The sequence below is a fragment of the Eschrichtius robustus genome, chromosome 7 (genome assembly GCF_028021215.1).
Source record: "Eschrichtius robustus isolate mEscRob2 chromosome 7, mEscRob2.pri, whole genome shotgun sequence".
Lineage (NCBI taxonomy): Eukaryota > Metazoa > Chordata > Mammalia > Artiodactyla > Eschrichtiidae > Eschrichtius > Eschrichtius robustus.
In genome coordinates this window covers 114,709,364-114,721,583 of record NC_090830.1, presented here as the reverse complement: position 1 = coordinate 114,721,583, position 12,220 = coordinate 114,709,364, and positions in this window count along the sequence as shown.

Sequence of the window (12,220 nt, the reverse complement as noted above, 5' to 3'; positions counted from 1 at the left end):
AGGCCTTCTATGTTTTTCAGCCTATATTTTAGATGAACAGTTGTATTAAACAGCTGTTGCTAAGGAATGAACACCCCCCAAATCCCACTGGCACCCAACGAGAGGCATTTACGTTTCATCAGCAGGTTGGCTGGGGCAGCTCTGCTTCACGTGTTTCTCATCCTCATCCCGGGGTCAGGGGTGAGTCAGGTGATGGTCACAGCAAAAGAAGGCAAGTCGACTGCACCAGCGCATCCCAAGCCTCTGCTTGTACCATGTCCCCTAGCACCCCATTGGCCAAAGCAAGTCCAGTGGCCAAACCCAGCATCGAAAATCAAGGACATGTAATCCATCTTTTTGAGAGGGACTGCAAAGTGATAAGGCAAGGGGCATGGCTATAAAGAGGGGTAACCCCATCCCCATAATAAGTGAACTATCTGCTATTCACCAGGCCCTACATTTGCTGAGTTTCCACTACATGCAAGGCACCATGGGATATCAAGTTGAATTCCAACCAGTCTTCACCCTCCAGGAATTTACAACCCAATAAAAGAAACAAGTAAGTCCATAAAGAGGTAACATTGGAATATGAAGCAAAGAGCTTGGGGAGGAAGCGACATATCCTGTCTGCAAACGTCAAGGACTACTTTGCAGGAGAGGGAACGTCTTAGGTACAAGAATGATTTTGATGGGTAAAAAAGGAAAGGACCTTAGCTCTCCAGTCAAGAGCAAGAAATCCAAGATCAAAGATGGTGCCTAATATTGTGTTCTTTTATATTGTAAACTGCTTTCGTAGTACTGGATACTAAGGGTGCAGGGGGGCTGGGTTCCCAGCATGACAGTGCTGAAGAGGATTTGAGAGGTCACCTAATCCAAGCCTGTATCAGGACCCCCAAACTCTCCTAAGCCCTGGGGACCCAAAGATGAACAAGACACGGTTTCCTGCCTTCAGATCAGGCAGTCCTTAAAACTCTCAGAACAGATGAGAGATGTTTGCACATGCATGCAGGTGTGCGGCTTATGACTGTGGGAAATCAGTAGCACAGTTTGCAACACCAAAACCACACAAAACAAGGACAGCGTTAATGTGGAAGCTTCCAGGACAACAGAGATGCTGAGAAGCTTCAGGTCAAGGTCCACACTTTGCACCTTTCCCTGGAAGAGCATCTGAATTCTCTGTTGGCGTCTGGAGTAGAATTTCTTGTGAAGCCCCCGGGCTCCAAAGAGTTTGGGTGAACTCTGACTATCTTCTCAGAACTTGGAAATTAGGAGCAAGGTTGCCTCTTCAGACCCATCGGTTCTCAGTTACATTGGGGAAACCAAGGCTGCCTAGTAGCCTTCTCTTGCTGATGATCTGAACTAACAAATGCTCAAGATCATCTAGAGGTTAATGCAGCAGGAATTCTCACTGTGGAGTCTAGGGATGGTCATGAGTAAGTCTGTAAGCACCCTGAAATGACATATAAAATGTGTGTTTTCATGACTACAATTTTGGAGTAAGAATTCATAGCCTTCATCAATCTATATTCTCAGTACAACTATGACCACTTCCAAAAAGTTAAAAATATTTGATCCACTCCTTCCTTCACTTATTCAACAAATACTGATGCTGACAATTCAGAGACCAGGTATTCAGCCCTGGGAATACAAGCAAGATAAGACGCCACGCCAGCCTTCAGGTAGGACAACCCATGTATCGTCTTGCTCTTCCAAGAAACCTATTAGACAGGTCAGCAGAACTTGAAACCCTTTCAAAACATGGGCCCATCTTGTCGCCCAACATTATTCCTCAAGATTCCCCACATCCTCTCCCCTCCCCGCCCCCCCACCACTCCGCCCCTGTCTCCTTCCCTTCCAGCTTTCCACAGATATTTAAGGAGCACCTCCTTTGAGCCTGGCCCTGGGGCTGTATCTTTTTTTTTTTTTTTTTGACAATTAACTTTATTTTTTTTAAACATCTTTTTTGGAGTATAACTGCCTTACATTGTTGTGTTAGTTTCTGCTGTATAACAAAGTGAATCAGCTATACATATACATATATCCCCATATCTCCTCCCTCTTGCATCTCCCTCCCACCCTACCTATCCCACCCCTCTAGGTGGACACAAAGCACCGAGCTGATCTCCCTGTGCTATGCAGCTGCTTCCCACTAGCTATCTATTTTACATTTGGTAGTGTATGCATGTCCATGCCACTCTCTCACTTCGTCCCAGCTTACCCTTTCCCCTCCCCGTGTCCTCAAGTCCATTCTCTACGTCTGCATCTTTATTCTTGTCCTGTGGGGCTGTATCTTTTTTAATTGCTGGAACCATGTATTGGACTGAACCAATGTGAGGCAATTCATCTCTGTGGCAAAAAAAAAAAATCAAAGATCTCTCCTCCCCTCTCCCCTGCCACCCTGCCCTGCCCCAGTCAGGGAAAGCTTTGTTTTCTCTTTGAAGAAGCCATAATGAAGACTCCCCCTATGTTTATGGTTTATGGAAGAAGAACATTAGAGAATTGCCATGGTTACAGGCCCCATTCTGCCTCCATCTAAGGACCAGAGGGAGCTGGAGGAAAGTGCCAAGCAGCAGCTCCTGGGGCCGCTCAGCCTGGAATCATCATCAAAAAAAAATGTTTACATCAGAGGAGAAACTGCTCCTCAAATAGCAAAGGAAAAACGCCAGCCTTGATGAGATCGTTACACAGAGTCTTGGCTGGGTTGTTTCTCCCTCGTTCCCCCTTCCCCCTGCCGCATTATTATTTAAGGTTGTATTAAATCAGGCAAAGGGAACAGACGACAAAATGCAACTTAGTATCGGCAGCTCTGGCAGGATGCTCGGGCTCAGTGCCAGCCCCACATCTCGTCCTCTTCATCTTCAGCCGCAGCAGCCTTGGCCACCAGCATCGCCATCTCCCTGCAGACCCTGCCGGAGGACCAGCCCAGAGTCTACCGAACCGACCTGAATCCATCTCCCTGGGGGCTCAGGGACTTGAGTAGACCATTCTGATTCTGAAATAGAACCAGCGTAGGCTACAACGAGGCAACCAGCAACCTAATCCAGCTCTGTTCCTTGTTAACTGTGTGTCCTTGGGCAGGTGTCTTTGACTCTCTGAACTATGATTTCCTTTCCTTTAAAACAAGGGCATAGGTAACCATCCTGAAAGTAAAGCAGGGGAATAGTGTTGTTAAGGGTCAGGTCCTCTCATGCCTCAGTTCCCTCACCTACAAAACAGGAATGATGATGGCACTCACCACAAGGAGTCGTGAGGATAAACACTGTCACTCAGAAGTGGGCGTGGCCATGAGGATGCTCGTCAATGGGCCCTGTCATCCCTACGGCTACATCACACAGCACGTTGTTCTGAGTGTCTCCATTCTTTCAGGAAGCCCGGAGACGATGCATTTCTGCAATAAGGGGTGTTGCTCGGGCTGCCAGATGGCAGAAGAGGCTGTTGACATTATAACAGAATGATTTTGAACCCCTCTTTCTTCCTCCCTCTTCCCTACCCCAGTCCCTCCCTCTGAAGGAATGCATGGATATGGGGTTACTACGTGGCATTCATTCGGAAGGGCTTAACCTGAGCTGGGGTGGGAGGTGTGAGAGGCCCCCCGGGGTTGCCGGGGAGGCTCCCTTGGTGGCAATCTGAGGGTAGGAAGCCTGGATTTCCTCACTCCCAGCTTCTGGAGGCAGAGATGTCTTGGGGAGGGTTCCCTGAAGAGGGAAAGCCGGAGCTGAGAGGTCCCAGTGGAGGAAGCCACAGCTGAAGGTGAGGAAACCAGATCGCGTTTGTTAATGACAATGGACTCATTCCGGACTGAGTGCACTGTCTGTGTCAAGCGAGCACCAAGCCTGCCTGAACTCACCGCAGCCCCACACGCCCTCTGAGGCACACGCTATCCTGTCCCCACGGCGCACGTGAAGAGACTATGGCGTCACAGCCTCCTGCCTGAGCGCACACAGCTTCCATGTGGCCGAGCCCGGCTTTGACCCGGGATGGTCTGGGCTTCTCCGCCCAGTAGGGAAAGAGCTGTGGGTGGCGTACAAGTGCCGTGGGCCTCGAACCCCAGACCCTCTGCTCTTCCTCATCACTCGGTTCTCTGTTGTCTTGTTGGTATCCCTGAGAACTTGAAAAGGTGTTACTTGGAAATCCAGCCTTGTGTCACCTGTGCAGACACCCAGAAGGAGAATTTGGAAGTCGAAAGGCAGCTGCGGGTGTGCGAGGCCAGCAGTCCCATTCCCATGCTGAGATGCTTCACCAGAGACGGCCTTGGAAGACCCAGACCCAGGCTTTAGTTCTTCCAGCAGAGGGGATTCCTTCACGCAGGCCTGTGGGTACATTAGGTGGTTTAACCAATCAGTTTAAGCGGCACTGTGCCAGCCCAGAGGGCGTGCAGGAGGAAGCTGCCTCATTCCCTGTGCCAGGAGCTGTCCTAAGTACTTTACACGCATTATGCCTTCGTCCTCACCACTACCTGATGAGATAAATACTGAAGTTGTTCCCATTGTATGGATGGAAAAGGAGCCCCAGAGAGGTTAAGTGCTCTCTCCAAGTTCCCAAAGTGGAAAGTGACAGAACCCAGAGCTGCCCAGACCCAGACTCCAGATCCCATTCTCTGTGCCCAGTGGATCCCCGCTCAAGGCAGAAAGTGAAAAGAACTGTCATAAAGGCACCAGGCAGGTCTGTTTAACCCCAGACCTAATGGCTCTCGGCCATTAAGACAAGTTCCCTCTCCTCAAGGAAGTCCAGCCTCATTGGAGGGACAGGACAGCTACCAAAGCCAGCTAAGGAGCACTGGGAGAAGGTCCATGGTGAGGGATGGAGCCAAGAGTGTCGACGCCTATAGACGAGAGATCCCTGAGGGCTTCTGGGAGGAGGTGAGCTGAGAGGAGGGACTCATCAGAGCAGAGGGGAACCAACCCAAGCAAAAGCAGAGAGATGGGGACATGTGTGGAAGGGGCAGAGGGAAGAGCAGAAAGGCCAGTAGGGCGCCCTGAGAGATGAGCTGGAGGAAGCCCCTGCAGTGGGCAGTAAGGAGCAGCAGGGTGTCTCAGAGTTGACGTGTGACAGACTTCAGGGTCAAGAGCGACCGTGGGGCTGAGCCCTTGACTCCCCACTTGTCCCAAGGAGGGGCTCTGGAAAATGGGACATTGTGATTTAGGGAAGCCCGAGGCCTCGTGCCCCATCCATGTCTAGCCCCCCTCTCAGAAGGAAAAGCAATTTTCCATCTTAATGTATCCGAGTCCCAAACCTGCTGACCTGTGCAAAACTCCTCCTAGTGATTTATTTGTCTCCTCTTGCTAAAACAACTGCCTCATTATTTTAAGTCACAAACACGCCAAAAGCATGAGCTCCCTTAAGGGGTCAAACTGGGCCTGCGATGGGAACCAGAAAAAGCCCAGGGAAGCATTGTTTGGCAGGGCCGCCATAGCACTCTGGGGCCACAAGGAACCCTTTAGAGACCCTAGTTCACAAGGGATTTAGCCAGGTGGTACCAGATCAAGAGATAGCCTGAGCTCATGCAACAACCAGTAAAATAATCCCGGGAAGCCTCAATTTACCTAACGATGAAACCAGGGCACCTGTGCCATGACAGATATCATAGAAGAGCTTTCACGGAGTCCACAGTGGACTCAGCTGTAGTCAGGGACAGTCTTATACTTTAAAATACCCTGTTATTCTCAGATAGCAACAGAAATAATAATATCCCCAATACCCCTACTCCACCCTCCATTTCCTCCTTTGCTGGAAAAGGATGGGTGTTAGAGACTGGTCACCAAATATTTTCCTATACTGACTGCACATACTATTTTCAGAGTGGACATGCTCTCTTCTCAATTACAGGGATGGTTTAAGGAAGGCACTGTCTTTATACTTATTGTTGATCCCCTCTGGGATCTGGCACGGGACTGACACAGGGTGGAAACTCAAACAAGAGGTGTTTAACCAGCTGATCGTAGAGGCAGAAAGGGCCTGTGGGTGAGAAAACTCGGTCTGCTGGACTGGCCAGGTAAAGACTGGCTCAGTGTATACTGAGGACGTGGCCCGCCCATTGCCCACACATACAGGCGTTGGATGGATGGATGGATGGAGGGATTCGATGGATGAATACATGAATAAGATGACCTAATCCTGAGGAGATTTCTCTGGCCCCTTCAAACTAACTCTGAATTTTGACTCTTTTCCCCCCTCCACAGGCTTAGTTATTCCAGCCAGGCTGCACCCAAAGGCAGAAGGGGCAGCCTGATTCGTTTTCTCACTTGCTTATGTTATGTAGGTTAATAACACAAAAACAACTCGATGTCATGTCCCAAACAGTTCTGCCGATGCTGTCAGCCTCCTAACTAATGCCATTGCCCAGCAGGCCCTCAGCAGCCTGTCGCTCTGAGAGTACTCTGAGCCCCCAGCAGGTCATGCCAGGCCTGGTGCAGCCTGCATCGAGCCCCAGCCAGTGACTTCCTCTCTTGCCCACCCGGAGACACAAACACTTATGACAAGTTCAGCGTGAGGCAATTCAGTGCCATCACATTCCCAAAAATGTGGTTATCAACATCATGTTGGAAAATAGGCTATGTCTTTGAGGAAACACCAGGACGGTCCTTCTAGAGTTTCCTTCCAAAACCTTAAATCTGCCCCACCCAAGTCCCATCCCTGATTCCTCAGCCCTCACTGGTCGGTTCCCTCCTTTGACCTCTACAAGCTTCTGTTTACTCTGTGGGGAAGGTGAAACTGTCTCTTCCCCTCAACCTCATATTTCAACCTCAGCCCATCAGAAAAAGGCATCTTTTACTAGTTTCTCCCCAAAGGACATTCTACAAAACACCTGACCAGTCTTCCTCAAAACTGTCAAGGTCATCAAAACAACACAAGTCTGAGAAGCTGTCACAAGCAAGAGGTGCCAAAGGAGACATGAGGGCTAAATGTAATGAGGTATCTTGGATGGGATCCTGGATCAGAAAAAGGACAGTAAGCCAAAACTAAGGGAATCTGAATAAAGTGTGGATTTTAGTTAATAATCAAGTATAAATATCAGTTCATTGCATAGGGCAAACATACAATAATAATGTAAGATTTTAATAATAGGGCAAATGGGTGTGGGGTATTCAGGAAGTCTCTCTTACTATCTTTGAGATTTTTCTGTACATCTAAAAGTGTTCTAAAATTAAAAGTTTATTTTTAAAAAGCTAATGGAAAGATCTGGGTCCCAAACCCCACCTCACCCCCTGAACCCATAGTATATATACCCCCCAGGAGAGAACATGTTCAGATACTGTCTCACCCTGCCATGCAGTGCCCCAGCAAGTTCATGTTCCTTAAAGGCAAGGACCAAGTCTTCTCTTTCTCTTACTGCATGGACAGATTTGTAACCCAGAGCCAGGCATGTAGTAGGTGCTTAATAAATACCTGGTGATTGTTTAAAATACCTCACTACCTCAGAAAGCTTGGGAGGTGAGAGGGGATGGTGAATGCTGCCCCATTTTGCATTTAACTATAATATGTATTTTCCACAAAGAAATCAAATGACTCTAATGAGTTAAATGAGGCAGATCACTGCAACTTCACAATTAGCTGACCCGCACAAATAATAAGTCATTCGTAATACTTAATACTTCGTGCAGTGCTCCTAATATGCCAGGTGTTGCTAAACGATCTCACTGAATCCCCAGAACAATTCTAAGTAGTAGGTAGTTATAGTTGTTATAATCCCCAGTTTATAGATGAGGAAACTGGAGCTCAGTAAGATTATAGGTCAAGGTCATATGTTAGTAACTGGTGGAGTTAGACTTTAATCCAGGTAGAGCAGTCTGACTCTGAACTTACCCTAAGCCAATGCGTTCTCCTTGTGTTAACTACCCACCAATCTGTGTTACTTATTTCAACCTGTTTCTCAACAAGGTCTGTGGGTTCCATGTTCTAATGACTTCACATTCTCAATAAGTAGGTCAAAATAAACAAGCATGTCTAAAAGTCTGTCTCCAGACTAACAGAGAGGGGCTGCCCAGAGCTTCCAGAAGAGCAGCTTCTCCGCGGCAGTTGGCCTGTCTTCCATCTGCCACAACACTCTTGGTCTTGGCCCTGGCTCTGCCATCTGGTAGCTGTGCACCACCTCCACACGCCATCCAGCATCCTCAGTTTCCCCCCTCCACGATGAGAGGGTAGGACTAACTGATCTCTGAGGTCCTTTCCAGCTGGAGGTCCTTTCCAGACACAAATGGAGCCCCCGAGGGGCAGCACTGCCTGTGTCAGAACCTGCAGCGGGGGTACATACGGATCGGTGTCTGGGGAGAGGGCCCTGCTCTTGTCTTTTCACCCCAAATAATCCCAGCTTAAATCCTCAAAGGCCCAGTTCCATCATCTCTGAGACTCCAGGGCCCAGATCTCAACCAATGCCTGGAGCTGATTTCAGGTCCCACACAATCACTTGGAGCAGGGGTAGTCCTGGCCTCTAGTATAGGAATTTCCTTGAATACAGCAGATGAGAACGGATGTCTTGAAGGACCTCCCTCCAGGCCCCCTTGTTTGCGCCTCCACCCATTCCTGCCGGTGAGCGCGCTGATTGTCAGCCTACAATTAGAAATACAGGTAGCAGGTGCCAGCCAGAGCAGCACCCAATCCCTTCTCAACAGCCCCTGCAGACACCTGCCCAGAACCTCCTGTAGCTGCAGCTGGTGGTGGCTTCCTCACCAAGGAACAGAGTCAAGGTAACCAGGCTCGCCACCCAGACAGGCCAAGGCCCCTGCTTGCCTTCTGGCTCCATCTAATGCCTCTAGAAGAAGCCCAGGAAGGGATATCCATACCTTGCCCCTCCCAGGTACTCCTGAAATTTCAAAATACCTTTAAAGGAATGTGGCCATGTAATTAGAGCATCAGGCTTGAGTTCCAGAGACCTGGACTCTAGTCCCCGCTTCGGAACTAACAAGCTGTGGGGCTTTAGGCTTGTCAGTCATCTTCGCTGGGACTCAATTTCCTCATAAATGTAATTATTGTTAATCCCACAATTAATTATATAATTAATTGTATTAATACCTGAACCGCTTACCCTATAATGATGATACAAGAATTCAGTTAGAAAATAGACAACAGCCTTTTCTATTTAAGGAGAACTTAACTTCATGCCAGATCCTGAACTAAAGCCTTTTACTTTCATCGAAAACTAAGCATTTTAGGCATAACAAATTACTGCCACCTGAGCTGCTGCAAACAATATCCATTTGTTAATTTTTAGTACCGCAGGTCAGAAGTCCAAACACAGTGTTGCCAGGTGTGCAACACCTGGCACACCTGGCAATTCTGCTCCGGGAATCATAGGTTGAAATCAAGGTGTCAACCAGAATGCATTCCTTTTTGGTGCCTCTGAGGAAAAAAATCCACTGTCAAATAGTTCCTTTCTTGCTGGCTGTCAGCGGCTGTTCTCAGCTCCTAGAGTCTGACTTCATTCCCTGCTAGGTGGCTCCCTCCATCTTTAAGCCACTAGTGGAAAACTTCTCATGCTTGAACCTCTGACCTCTCGTTTCATATCTCTGACCTTCCCACTCTCTGACTTCTAGTTCCAGATTTAAAGGGCTTGTGTGATTAGGTCAACCCACCCCGATCATCTCCCTATCTTAAACTCAACTGATTTGAGACCTTACTAACATTTGCAAAGCCACTGCACAGGCATAGCTAGATTAGTTTTTGAATAATTGGGAAAAGGTACATGTATCCTAGGGGCCAGGAATCTTGAGACTATCTTAGAATTCTTCCTACCACAGAGTTTTTGGCTATTCCAAATAGAGCCGCTATGAAAATTGTATAAACACACAACAACAACAAAACTAAGGATTTTACATACATCCAAACCAGGTCGACCTGCGATAGATTCACTTGCATGTCCTAAGCCTCAGTCATGGACGCATTGAATGGGGCTGAACCCCTTCTCATGCTGCTGAACCAACTGGCAGAAAAGGGGGTTCAAGCACAGGCTGGGGCAATTGACTCGGGGAGGGGACTGATCCAGAGGGAAACTGGGCAGCTGCCCCACAGTGGGGCTAGAGAAATTATGTCTGGAGCACCGGGGACTCGCTAGGTACCTTTGGTACTCTTTCGTCTAATAATCCTGGTTAATGGATTATTAATGGCTAAAGGCAGCCCTAATAGACTTAGATCTCACAGGAATGAAGCCTTGGGACACCCACCAGGAGAACTCCACCCAGAAGGAGCCCACCCTGTCAGCAGCAGGACTTTCTGAACTTCTTTCCTTCTATTTCTGAGGGAGAAATCCACCCACGGCAATGCCACCCAGATGCTCTTTTTTGTTTTGTTTTAAATCGCAGGGACACTGTAATACACAGACTTTGAAGACTGAATCACAGAATCTCCAGGTCGGCAGTCACTTCAGAAATAATTCAGTTCAGTGGTGTCTAGAGCAGTCAAACTCATAGGGACAGAAAGTATTTAGAATGGTGGTTGCCAGGAGCCAGGGGAGGGGGAATGGGTTTTGCAAGATGAAAAGAGTTCCGGAGACTGGTTGCACAACAATGTGGATTAACTTAATGTCTCCGAACTTAAAAAAAAGGCTAAAATGGTAAATTTTATGTTATGTGGGGTTTTTTTAAATTGTGGTAAATTTTTTTTAATTTAAAAAATAATTTACAATTAAAAAAAATTCAGTTCAAACCCTCACCACCACCAGTGTTTAACTCCACTCTACAGCATTCTTTCCAAAAGGTCTTTTCCATCAACACCACTGACACCCCATCTAGGTGTGCTGTGAACTGGGTACACTGGGAGGGAGCCCTGGGGGAGGGGGAGACTGGGCAGGAAGCAGTGGGAAACAGGATATGGTTCTTGCCCTCTGTAACTGTGTGCTGGGGAAACAGTAGAGGCTCACTTTTTTTTTTTTTTTTTTTTTTTGTCATGTGTTTGTCAGGGTTTTTTTTTAACATCTTTATTGGAGCATAATTGCTTTACAATGGTGTGTTAGTTTCTGCTGTATAACAAAGTGAATCAGCTATACATATACATATATCCCCATATCTCCTCCCTCTTGCGTCTCCCTCCCACCCTCCCTATCCCACCCCTCTAGGTGGTCACAAAGCACCGAGCTGATCTCCCTGTGCTATGCGGCTGCTTCCCACTAGCTACCTATTTTACATTTGATAGTTTATATAAGTCCATGCCACTCTCTCACTTCGTCCCAGCTTACCCTTCCCCCTCCCCAGAGGCTCACATTTTAAACACACTCGCATAGACTCTGGGCCAGTCCTTGCCCCTCCCCTGCTCTGTCCTCTGTAACAGAAGACCTTGGAGGAGCCTTTTCCAGGCTCCTGTGTCAGCTGGCTTCCTGCTGGGTTAGCCCAATGGGAAGCATTAGTAGGAGACTGGAGGGCAGGAGGAAGGGAGAAGCCAGAGTATCTTCCCTTCCTTCTCTATCGGAGAAAGTGTCTATGGCAACAGATGCTTTCCTAACTGGCTCCTGCTCCCATCAGAAACCCCTGCCCCATGGCTCCAGTTTCTACCAGGTGATAACCCTGCCTCCTCTCCAGGGCTCTGGTAATACCACCTCTTCCCCTTGACCCTCCAGCCTAGCGGGGACAACTACATCCTGTGGTGCTAATCTCTGGGCTGCCCCATCATCCCTTTTAGTCTGAGGCTTTTCCATCACGTTGCACTAAATGTCCAGCATTGTAAAAACTCACAGCGTCTGTTTTCCTGGTTGGACCCTATCTCCTGAACACCAGCTTCTCTGGTTATGTCAGCATCTCAGGCCTGGAAGGCAAAGCATCTTTGGTCCATTGCTCTTTGTGCAGTTAATCAATGGGCCTGTGCTCCAGAGGAGGAACCTACAGACCCCAAGTGGCTAAGGAAGGAGCTCAAGGGTCTTGTGGTCCCGGGGACTTGAACTGCCAATTCAGAGCTCCCCACCTGTGGCTCAGGCTCTCCACTGCTGTGGGACCTACCCATCCCCTGCAATGGCCAGATGTGCTCAGGGACCACTGAGAGCTGGGAGAACCTGCCCAGGACCTGAGAGCAGTGGTGCCCTTGGTGGAAGAGGGGTCTGGAGCAGTTCAGGAAGCCAACCACCCCTCCCCACTCCCCCCAGTGGAGACATGTAAACCCTCATCAGGTGTCTAGGGGTTCTGCAGAGCAGCATTGGGGGGCAGGGGTCATTCCCTTCTAATCAAGAGTGATCTTGTTCATAGACCTGCATTGTCCACAATGGTGGCCAATAGCCACATATGGCTTTTTCTCATTTAAATTAATAAAAATTAAATAAAAT